The following is a 12,261-nucleotide window of genomic DNA, read 5'->3' on the forward strand; positions in this document are numbered from 1 at the left end:
TAGGGGGGTAAGAGATCAACCAAAGGACTTGTATGCATGCATATAAGCATAACCAATGGACATAAGACACTGGGGAATAGGGGAGGCTAAGGGACTGTCTAGGGCGGGGGGAAAAATGGACACATATGTAATACCCTTTGTAATAAAAAATAAAATTTAAAAAAAAATGGCTCCAAGGGACCTACTTCCAAATTCCTGACACATACACCTTGAACAATAACAAGTGATTATCATTACTTTAAGCTACTAAATGTTGGGGTACTTTGTTATGTAGCAATAGATAACTAATACAGTGGGGCAGAATTAGGAAGGCGAAGATCACAGAAGGGGACTGAGTGAGAAAAAACAGGGGAGAGTATTCAGGGATAAACAGAACAGCAAAAGCTGAAAGTGAAGTTCTACTCTAGATTAATAAATTAATGAATAAAATTAATCTAGAGCTAATCTTAGGTTAGAAAGTAAAAATATGGTTGGAGAGGTAGCCAGAGCCAAGCCATGAAGTTTTGTATGCTAAGTTAATGAACTAGAGATGGATTTCAACAAAGATTCTGAAAAATGGGCTCCCTGGGTCAGTAGATTCAACTGAGTTTATGGAGTTAAAATCCCAGTGGCAAAGCCTTCGAATATACTTTATACTAACATCCTCAGCTGATTCTCAAGGCCATACAAATATAAGTATGTGATGACAAATGAGGAGCAATTGACAACTTTTTAAGAAAAGAAGGACTTGGTTAAAACTGAGTTTCATATGGACCAGGGCAGCTATATGGAGAGTGAATTTTAAAGGGGAGAGACTATTCACAAGCAGTCAGGGCAAACACTGTTTTCACAAGGAAAGCTGCTTGCTTCCCAATAGTCTAGCTGAAATCCTATTTCTCATTCTACAGGCCCAGTGCACATATTCGTGCACCAGTGGGGTCCCTCGGCATGGACTGTAGGGACCAGGACAAAACCAGCTCCCCAATATCTCCTAAGGGGTCCCAGATTGCAAGAGGGCAGTTCTCGGGTAATGCACCCCAGAATTGGGCTGCCTCCTCTCTGGTTCCAGGTGTGTCACTCAAGAACTGCAGCTGCCAAATCACCAAAGCTTGGCAGCTCCTGCGTTGAGCGTCTGCCCTTGATGGTCAGTGTGCATCATAGGTACTGGCTGGTTGGACGATTAGACAGTCAGACAGTTGCTTAGGCTTTTATATATATAGATATGATTATTGTAAGACATCAAATTTAAACCTAATCTGACCTTTGAGATCTAGCAATGGACACACTATCTTAATAGCCATATATATTATACTTTTATTATCTGCCAAGCATGATAAGAAGCACTTGCATATACACAGAGAAGCTAAGAGAGTAATACAAGGTCACAGAGCTGTAAGTGACAGAACAAGGACTCAAACCCAGAACCAGTGTTCTGAATCAGTGTCCTCTAAAATGATCCCTCCACTTTACAGTTTACCGTTCACCAACAGAGCCTCCAAGAAACCATATATTTATCTTTGGAAATTCCATACTGCTAGTTCATTCCATACTTCTGGAAAAAATGCCATCTCTGGAGTCTGTCTTGCGTTCAAATCCTGCCTTTGACTAATTTAATAGGTGATCTTAGAGAAGTCCTTTAACCTCACAATTTCTGTTTCCTCATCTGTGAATTGGTAATAAAACATGTTTATATTACAATATTGTTATTACAACTGAGTAAGAAAATATTTATAAAGTGCTTAGAATACTTCCTGGACCTTGGTAGGTGCTCGATAAATGGTAGTTCTGTCTCTTTTCTTTCCATTTCTTCTATAGTCTAGTGGTAACAACTCATGATCTGGAGAGCCATATTCTTTCACCAAATATATTTTAGTTGGTTGGTACTTTTTTGGAATGAAAAATATATAGCATAAAATTTTCCATCTTAATCATTATATTTAAGGCTCACCTGAGGACATGGGTTTTTTTATTGATGGAGACAGAGAGAGAGAGAGAGAGAGAGACAAACACAGAAAGAAAGAGAAACATTGATCAGTTGCCTCTTGTATGCACCCAAACAGAGATCAAAACCACAACCAAGGTACCTACTCTGATCAGGAATCAAACCTGCAGCCTTTTCGGTGTATCAGACAATGCTTCAACCAACTGAGCCACCCAGTCAGAGCCCATCTTAATACTTTTTAAATGTACATTACTGTAGTGTTAATTCTATGCACATTGCTGAGAAGTAGATCTCTAGAACTTTTTCACCTCACAAAACAAAACTAAAATTCTATAGTCATTGAACAACTCATCCTTTCCCCCTGACTCCAGCCTTTGGCAACCACCACTTTACTCTCTGGATCAAAGAGTTTGGCTATGTAAGATACTTCATATAAGTAGAATTATGTAGTATTTGCCATTTTATTTATTTCAGTAAGCATGATTTCCTCTAGGTTAGTCCATGTTGCAGCACGTGATCAGATTTCCTTCTTTTTTCAAGGATGAATAATAGCATATTGTATGTATATATGACATTGTCTTTATCAGTTTATCTGTCAGTGGACATTAAGGTTGCAGCCACCTTCGGGGTCTTTTAAAAATACTGCTGCAATGAACATGGTTGTGCAAACATCTCTTCGAGATCCTGTTTTGAATGTCTTTAGACATATGGCCAGATATATTCCCCAGAAGTGGGATTGCTGGATCACATGGTAATTCTATTTCAATTTTTTTGAGTTTTCCAAAACTGTTTCCAAAAATTACTGTTTTCTGTACACTGTTTTTACATGCATCATTTTATGTTCCCATCAAAAGTGAGCAAAAGTTCCAATTTCTCTACATCCTCACCAACACTTGCTATTTTCAGTTTTTCTGTGTGTGTGTGGTGGGGGGTGGTGGTGTGGTGTGGTGTGGTGTGGTGTGGTAGTGGCCATCCTAATTACTTGTCTTGATTTGCTTTTCTTGATATTAGTGATGTTGAGCATGCTTGCTGGCTCTTTGTATATCTTCTTTGGAGAAACATCTATTCAAGTACTATGTCTATTTTTTGAAATGAAGTTATTTGTTTTTTCATTGTTGAGTTGTAGGAGGTTTTTTTTTTTTTTAATATACTCTGGATATTAACCTCTTATCAGACATGTGGTTTGCAAATATTTTCTCCCATTCTGTAGATTTCCTTCTCATTCTGTTGTTTCCTTTGTGGTGCAGGATTTTCTATATTTGATATAGTCCCATTTGTCTATTTTTCCTTTTGTTTTTTGTGCTTTCTTTTCATATCCAATGAATCAGTGCCAAACCAATATCATGGAGCTTTTCTATAAGAATTTTGCAAGGATACAAACATTGAATCTATATCATTCTACCACCAGCCACCAAAATCCATGGCCTTCTCACATGCAAAATACAATAATTCTAACCCAATAGTCCCAAAAGTTCTACTTTATTCCAGCATCAACACAAAGGTCTAAAATCCAAAGTCTAATCTAAACATCATCTAACTCAGAAGTGGGTGAGACCCTGGGTACGATTCATCCTGAGGCAAATTCCTCTCCAACTGTGAACCTGTGAAGCCAAACATGTTATGTATTTCCGTAACACAATTGTGGGACAAGCATAGAATATATATTCCCATTCCAAAAGGGAGAAATGGGAAAGAAGAAAGGAGTGACAGGTCTCAAGTCAGTCCAAAACCAAATAGGGCAAATTCCAGTAGACCTTAAGGCTGAAGAATAATCCCTGGCTCACTGCTCTGCATTTCAGGCCCATGGGGGTGCCCACAGGGGCTGCATCTATCTGCTGGGACCTGCCCTATTTGTTCTCTTAGGATGGGGTTGAAAGTCTACCCTTGGAGGCAGTTCCATCCTTTGAGACCTAGGTGGAGGTAGCCACACCTGGTCCCTGGTACTCAGCAGGTGGCAGAGATGGCACCGCACAGATGCTGCCAAAATATGCTGCCTGCACTATACCAGGGCCCAGCAGAGCAGGACCTGGGGTGGCTGAGAAACTCCTCACTGTGGAGCAGAGACCTCTGTGAGGCAGCACCTGGTAGCACATGTCAAGGTCTTGCAAGGACAGCAATCTCTCCTTTGAGGCTGCTCTGCCTGGCCCTTGCTCTCTAGGCCTGTGATGAGAGTAGCCCAGCTGATGATCTCTGAATTAGGTTTGGGGTCATTCTTCCACAGTCTTAGAGAACAGTTCCTGGCTTTTGTTGTGACAGTTGGGCTATACTTACTTCAATTAACTGTTTCTCAGCCACACTCTTCGTGTTTCATTTGTGGCAGAATGGATAGGCTGAGGATTTTTAAAGTCTTTTAATTTCTACTTCCTCTTTTTTTATTTTTAGGTTTATGTAGAAGTGTTTTAGTGACCTTTTCATTCTTTTAATAATCTTTCAACGGCTTCCCATGGTTCTTAGAAGTTCTATTTCCTTTTTGCTTAACAACTCTGTCTTTAATCCACTTCTCTTTTCTCATATTTTACTATAAGCCGCAAGAAGGTACCAAGCCACACCTTCAAAACTTTACTTAAAAAGACCTTCAGCTAAATATTCTAATTCATTGCTTAAAAGTTCCACCTTCCCCCAAACACTAGAACAAGAACACAATCCAGCCAAGTTTTAGCCACTTTATAATAAGGATGACCTTTCCTCTAGTTTCCGATAACATGTTCTTCATTTCCGTCTGAGACCTCATCAGAAAGGCTATTAGTGTCCATATTTCTACACACATTCTACTCAGGATGCTTAGGTATTCTCTGAAGAGATTGAAGGTTTCTGTATAGCTCTCCTGTTTTCTTTCTGGGCTCTCACGAGAATCACCCTTATTGATCTTTAGGCTTTTTCTAGCAGTACTTCCAAACTTTCAGCCTTTACCCATCATCTAGTTCTAAAGCTACTTTCACAGTTTTAGGTAATTGTTACAGCAGCATCCCACTCCTCAGTGCTAATTTCTTAGTCTATTCAGGCTATTATAACAGAATACCATAGACTAGGTAGTTTATAAACAACAGAAATTTATTTCTCACCTTTGGAGGTTGGGAAGTCTATGATCAAGGTGCCAGCAGGTTCAGTGTCTGGTGAAGGCCAGCTCCCTTGCTCATGGATGGCTATCTTCTCACTATGGCCATACAGGATGGAAGGGGCAAGGAAGCACTCTAGGGTTTCTTTGATAAGAACATTAATCTTATGCAGAAGACTTCACCCTCATGACCTCATCATCTACCATAGGTCCCACCTCCAAATATCATCACATTGGAACTGGGGTTCAACATATGAGTTTTGGGAGGACACAAACATTCAGTCTATAGAAAGGTGTTTAATCTATTTTTAGTTAATTTTTATATATGGTATAAGGGTCCAACTTCATTATTTTGTATGTGGATAGTTTCTCCAACACTGTTTATTGAAGAAACTATCCTCATTGTATAGCCTTGGCACCCTTGATGAAGATCATTTGACCATGTGCATTAGAGTATATTTCTGGGCTCTCTATTCTGTTCCATTGGTCAATGTGTCTGCTTTTATGCCAGTAACATACTGTTTGATTGCTATAACTTTGTTATATGTTTTGAAATCATGAAGTGTGTGGCCTCTGCCTTTGTTCTTCTTTCACAAGATTGCTTTGGCTATTTTGGGTTCTTTGAGATTCCATGAGTTGTTGGATACTTTTTCTATTTCTGAAAAAAGAAATGGCATTAGAGTTTTGAAAGGGATTGCACTAAACCTGTAGATGATTTGGGTGATATTCAAATATGTAAGTTCCCTGTCAGAACCAGTCCCTCAGGCAGCCCCCCTGAAAGCCACAGTGTGGGACAAACATTCCATGTTTCTATTTCCCTCCACAGGGAGAAGTGGTGAGTTGGACACTTTTCCCAATTGCACTGAGCTGTGCCAGCAAGGGAAAAGGGCATTCATGGGTGAGATGCAATGGCTTTTCTTACCCATTTCAATGTTTGTGTTCTTGGTTTTGTACTTGCCTGGGGTACTGTGACTTCTTAACTGGAAGATCGATTTCTCATAAAGCCTCCGAACTGTATGTTTTTGTTAGGTCTAAATCAGTATCTCTGTGGAGGAACTTGTCTAAGGCTTCCCATCCCACCATTGTGCTCTGGCATAGTGGTTTTGGAAAATTTGTATTTGAAGATAGATTGGCAGAACATGTAGCTCCAATTTTGCTCTACCCTTTGTCCTCCTCCTGTCTTACATAAACTCTGAATGATACAGAATTCTTTTCCAGACTCTTCTAGACACTGTATATTCATATATTTTCCAATCTTGGAAACCCAGTAACAAAATATCACTTGTAGAAAAGCCTCCCTAAATGGGCTTCACTTTCTTCAGGCACAGAGGGCTCAATGCCCCATGAATGAGCTCATTTAATTGATGGATAGTTCTAGGTTTCAGAAATTAAATTTTTCTCTTTTTTTACATTAACCTAAAATCTACTTCTATATTATTTCTACACATTGTTCCTATTTCTACCCTAAGGAGAAAATAGATCTGAGGTTACTTTTTTTTTTAATTACATAGGACAGTCCTTTATTTACAGATGGATATAATGACTCACTCAAGTCTGGTTCTGAATAAAAATCTCCAGGCAAGTTTGCCATATGGATCCAAGGCCTTCTCTCCATCCTCATACCCTCCGTAGAGTCCAATTTGCTTTGCCCTTCTTAAAAGTTTTCTTTAAGAGACCCAAGACTTGAGCACAAGATTCCAGATGGTGTCTGAGTAGCGTAAAGGACAGGAGATCAACTATTACCTACCCTGGACTCATTGTTCTATTGATAATGGGATCATTCTTTTAGTATGTTTTAAAGCACCCAGCTCAAATTAAATTTCTGCTTTTTAAAAAAATATATTTTATTGATTTTTTACAGAGAGGAAGGGAGAGGAATAGAGAGTTAGAAACATTGATGAGAGAGAAACATCGATCAGCTGCCTCCTGCACACCTCCCACTGGGGATGTGCCCACAACCAAGGTACATGCCCTTGACCGCAATCGAACCTGGGACCCTTCAGTCCGCAGGCTGATGCTCTATCCACTGAGCAAACTGGTTAGGGCAAATTTCTGCTTTTTAAAAAACTTCCCATATATTTTTTACATACAATGATGCCAATTCAAGTCCTCCATATTTTGCACTTGTGGAAGGAATGCCACAATTCCCACTCAGAGTCTTAAATGAGAAATGTGAACACAGAGAACAATAGATTTATTGCTTCATTGAGATCCAACATACTCTGATATTTAATCTTCCCCATCTGACTTTCACTCAACTTTTTCCTTGCATTTTTCTTAATATCACAGTTGTGATTCTTTGCTCAATTACTTTTTGATGGGCCAAATGTTTTGTATAATATATTTGTTTCATGTGATTTCTATTAGCCTCTGGTGAAGCTCCATGAGAAAAGGAACTTTATCTTGTTCTCTGCTATACCAGTGGTGGTTGGCCATCATTGATGGTCCATATGTATTTATTGAATAGAAGAAAATGCTCTCTCCAGTTTTCTTTGAAAGCCATTTTTATTGGTCTTCTGGGAAACTGACATTGAGATAAAATTAGGAGTATAAGAAATTTACTGGAGTATATGTGTGAACGATAAACAGCAAGAGGAAAAGGTTGGGCAGAGGGAGCCTGCAATAATCTTGGCCAAACCAATGAGGAACTCTGGAACAAAGATGGCTCATTAGAGGAGTTAATAATTACCACCTTTTAAAAAACAAAACAAAACCAAAAAAACCTGAAGTGTATTTTATTCCTTAAATAGAGCACAAGCTCCTTGTAGACAGTGTCCAGTCAGGAAATAACTGTGAATTGGTTGACAGCATCACTTTGTGTTCCATCTTTGTGTTTTTATACAAAGCGCTAACTGTAGTACAAACTGAGTTCCCCATTTTTGGTCAGTTGTGGACAATAAAAAGATATAAAGGCAAAAATCAGTAGAGCAAAGGGAGGAGGTATTACTAGTTAGCTCTTACCCATAAATTTTCAATCCAATGTAATTATATTACCATGAGAGGAACAACTGTTTCCGCACACTTGGATTGACACAGTGTTTAATATGCTTAAGTTGTAGAGCATGGGTGGCCCATTTATTTTGCTAATGCCACATGTAATCTAGTAATAAAACAAGTTTTATTTATTAAAAACAATATGCAATTTCTGAAAAAGGAATTCTCCCCTCTTTGCTCTTCCTTTTTTTCTCATGTCTTTCAAATGCCTCTAAAACTGTCCTCTTACAAATCAGTAGATTTGTGAATATTGACCTTCAATCGTAAGGTAGAAACAAGAATTTGTGACCAGATCTGTAAACAATTCCATGAATGAAGATAAGGTGTTCATATCTATTTTGGATACTGTCATTATTTTCTTATTTATCTATAGCCCCTGGATACATAACACATAGTAGGTATATTCTAGATGCTTCAAAGATGAGTATCTATGGAAGTAGAGAGGGAAGGCTAGAGCATTATCAATAGCTTTACTAGCCCAGCCGGTGTGGCTCAGTGGTTGAGTTTGATTCATGTACCAGGAGGTTGCTAGCTCAATTCCAGGGCAGGACACATGCCTAGGTTACAGGCTCAGTCCCCCCTGCATAAGGAAGCCAATTGGTGTTGATGTTTCTCTTTCATCAATATTTCCATCTCTCCCTCTCCCTTCCTCTTTCTAAAATCAATAAATACACATAGATTCATAACAGTAGCAAAGTTACAGTTATGAAGTAGCAACGAAAATAATTTTATGGTTGGGGGTCACCACAACATGAAGAACTGTATTAAAGGGTCGTGGCATTAGGAAGGTTGAGAACCACTGCTCTAAAATCAATAAAAACATATTTTAAAAAATAGCTTACGAACATTCCTGGCTATCTCCATTGCAGCAACAGCAACATTTCTAAGGGCAAGAGAGCAACTCTGCAGAATGTCCATGAAACAAACCACCCAACTCCCACCAGTTATGCAACAACTTCGGTGCTATTCTATACTCCTTACATTATCTTTACCATTTTTTATCTTATTTAATTTATGATTAAGACTATTTTCCCATAAAAATACTAACAAAAGAAGCAAAACCAGTCCTGATATAAATCAGAAGACTAAATTCCTAAAGAGGGTAGAGACTGACTGGATCCTCTAGGGATATATGGTATATATAGTTGTTAAAACTCATTAAATTGTATGTTAAGAACTGTGCCAATTAAAATATGTAACTTTTTCTTCCATTAAAAGTATAAAGAAAAAGAGATCAGGTAACTTTAAAATGAAATCAGGAAATTTTACAATGAAAGTGAATAGTGTTATTAACTTCTAGATAGGTACTATTCCTTATAGAAAACCTACATTCTTTTTAAAACTAAGGTTAATAAGTGTTTGAGAAAAATATCATATAGAATACTAGTAGCTATGTCTCTTTCTCCAGCCTCCTCCCTTGTCTCTTTCCTTCCTTTAAGAAGTATTTATTAGCATCCTTTCTTCCTTTGTCAAATAGCCATGAGTCAGACCTGACAAGGGATGCTACAGGCCTGTGCAGAGGAAGCAACCCCAGCCTAGGGTAGGTCCATTTGCAAAGAGGGTGGTGACTCGGTAATATCAGAAGTTTGGCTACATCCAAGGAGATTGTGCAAATAAGTAAATACATTAAAAACAACAGAGTCAGGTTTATCACTATTGGAAAGGGAGTTACAAATATGAAAAAACCCAGCTGGCATTGGATTACAATTGGATGTACCAGGATGAGCTAATAGGTTTTCCTATCAAGATAAATATACATGTAAATGTGTGTGTGGTTCCCAGCAATCTGAGGAAATGGCCTGGAGCAGTAGCAGCCCAGTAGTAATGAGCATGGAGTGCTTCTATCTTGATTTCAAATACTAAGGTGAACTGTGCTCCTTGAAGAAATGACTGAGGTCAGGACTGGGCTGGGAAAGGACATGATGAACCTGGAACATCATTGGTAACAGAAAGTAAGGAAATGCTCAAAGAAGGATGAGGGTATATCAAAAGAACACAGAAATAAGCTTGAGGGTGTTCCAGCTGGCCAAATAAAGGGCAACAGAAGCATTAAAATAAATGATATTATAGCAAATTATAACTCAGTGAATAAACTAGTACTCTATGATATATATAAAAAAACAAATGACTATATAGATGGGGAAAAGAGAAAGTTCTTCCTTATGATAGAAGGCCACCAGTGAAATGTAGAATAATGGTTATAGCAAATCAACATTTGGCGATAAGTATGTTAATAATTCTGGTGAAAAGTCTCAATGGATACTAAAACTATCAGGTTAAAGTGAGGTAAGGAATGAGACTGTTATATAATTTCAAAGTAACTCCCTATAAAATATTTGTTAATTACAAAGGGAACAAAAATAGAGAAACCTGGTAGACACCATGTCAATCAGGTGAGTTAAATGAACAACTCTAGTAATAGACATCATGTACAACAGGTAGGATTTAATGGTTATAGTGTGGTACTCACACCAAAAATACATAACCTAGTTATAATCATGAGGAAACATTCGACAGATCTACATTAAAAGATATTCTAGAAAACAATTGGCTGATCTTCAAAAATGCCAGTGTCATGAAAGCTAAGTAAAGTACGTGTACAAGAGGAGGGCACTCTAAATTCTGCCTAGAGTTGTCAGAGAAAGCTAGCTAAAGGAGATGATTAACATGTAGCCTCATAAAATGAAGAACTTGTAACTAGAGGAGAAGCCATTTTAGGCATAGAAGATGGCATGTTCAAATGTGTAGACTCTTAGATACTGAAGTGAGCTGGGTGTACCTGGAGCAGAGAGAGATGGTAGATGCAGCCAGGGAGACGAGGTGGTGCTGAATTATGAAGGGCCATTTCCTCTGCCTTCTTTTGCAGTTTGAGGAATTCAAAGAGGCATGTGAGGTGATGTATTAGTTCATGCACTCAGAAGCAGATGCAAAGACAGGATTAAATGTGCAAGGAGTTTATTCAGAGAAATGCATCCACGAAAGGAAATAGGAAGGAAGCTGAAGTCTGGGAGAGCCATCAGATAGCAGTGTGAGTCTGACCCTGTGTGAAGGAGAGAGGTAAGAAGGTTGATGGAAGGTTCAGCAAAGCCACCTATGAGTCTTTGAACCAAAGTTTGCTGTCAAGTATTTACTCCTGTGTCTCCCAGAAATGGGTCCTCATTAGTAGTCCTACCTCACTCAGTTATTGTGGAATCAGCCCATGGCAGGCATGGCTTTGGTGCAAGAGCAGAGACCAACTTCAGAGTGCAGCAGTGTGGACCCTTAGCCAGTTGTGCTCCCTGTAGTAGGAGTGGCACTGTCATGACCACATTTGAGTTTTGGAAGATGAAAAGGATTTAAATGGCAGAAGAGGTGAAGGATATCAGGGGAGACATGTGAAGGAGCTTAAACTCAAACATTTAGTACTTCACTTTTTTTCCTTTGTCTTGTATTTACAAAGGAATCAGGTATTTTTGAACTGAGCTATGAATATACTTATCAATCTGTAATTAATAAACATGGACACTTAATCATGGAGAGTCCAGAAACTTGCTTTGGCTTCTAATGTGGTTAAGTCTTCCGTTTTTTTTGTCTTTGGTCCATCTGTGGAAGCTAACTTAAATTTAACTGTCTTTTCTCTGGGATTTTATTAATTCATCATGGTAATACAAGTTGTTTTATATTAAAAAGAAGCTGGTTATTTATTGTATATGTCTCTCACTAATAAAATAGGAAAATAAATTTTCTTTATAATTGGTAGAAAAAAATACAGTTTTTGTTGTTTTTTTAAAAAAATACAAGGTGCCTGTTATGGGGAGAACTGGTCATGAAGGAACAAAATAATAGCAAAATGGATGGATCCTCAATTTTGAAAAGATTAGCAACAATTGAAATCAACTAATCCAGTGGAGGTCCTGTTGAGTTGAAAGACTATGTATGAATCCATAACACAATTTCAAGTTGCTTTAGCATATTCTTAATTGCAAATTTCCTAAACTCATTAAAGAAGGGAAATGGTCTTTTTCATCTGATCAAATTTGAGTTCCCCTCATTCTTTATCAAGTGCCTGGAAAGTTCTCCAAATTGCGTAAGTGCCAACTACAAATATGACTCATTGAGAGATCAATTAACACTGTAATGTTATAGCCACTCTTTTTTAAAAAAAAAACCCTTATTAACATTTATTAATTGCTAGCGTGGAGATTTTGACTGTTATATTCAAGGTGCCCATAAATAGTTTTAAACAAATTGAGCATTCCCTCAAAGAATGATGTTCTGGTCCACACAATGATGACATTTGACACACACACAC

The 12,261-nt window shown here is 38.1% G+C and overlaps 1 long non-coding RNA gene across 1 annotated transcript in view; it reads left to right on the forward strand.

Annotated features, from left to right (window-relative positions):
- Positions 1-1,984, forward strand: part of LOC107183706 — a 10,471-nt gene extending 8,487 nt beyond the window's left edge. The window contains exon 3 of the long non-coding RNA XR_001514507.1: positions 1,922-1,984. This is a non-coding gene — a long non-coding RNA (uncharacterized LOC107183706). The remainder of the gene's footprint in view (positions 1-1,921) is intronic.
- Positions 1,985-12,261: the final 10,277 nt, after the last annotated feature.

Source organism: Myotis davidii, unplaced genomic scaffold, assembly GCF_000327345.1.
Source record: "Myotis davidii unplaced genomic scaffold, ASM32734v1 scaffold330, whole genome shotgun sequence".
NCBI classification, from domain to species: domain Eukaryota; kingdom Metazoa; phylum Chordata; class Mammalia; order Chiroptera; family Vespertilionidae; genus Myotis; species Myotis davidii.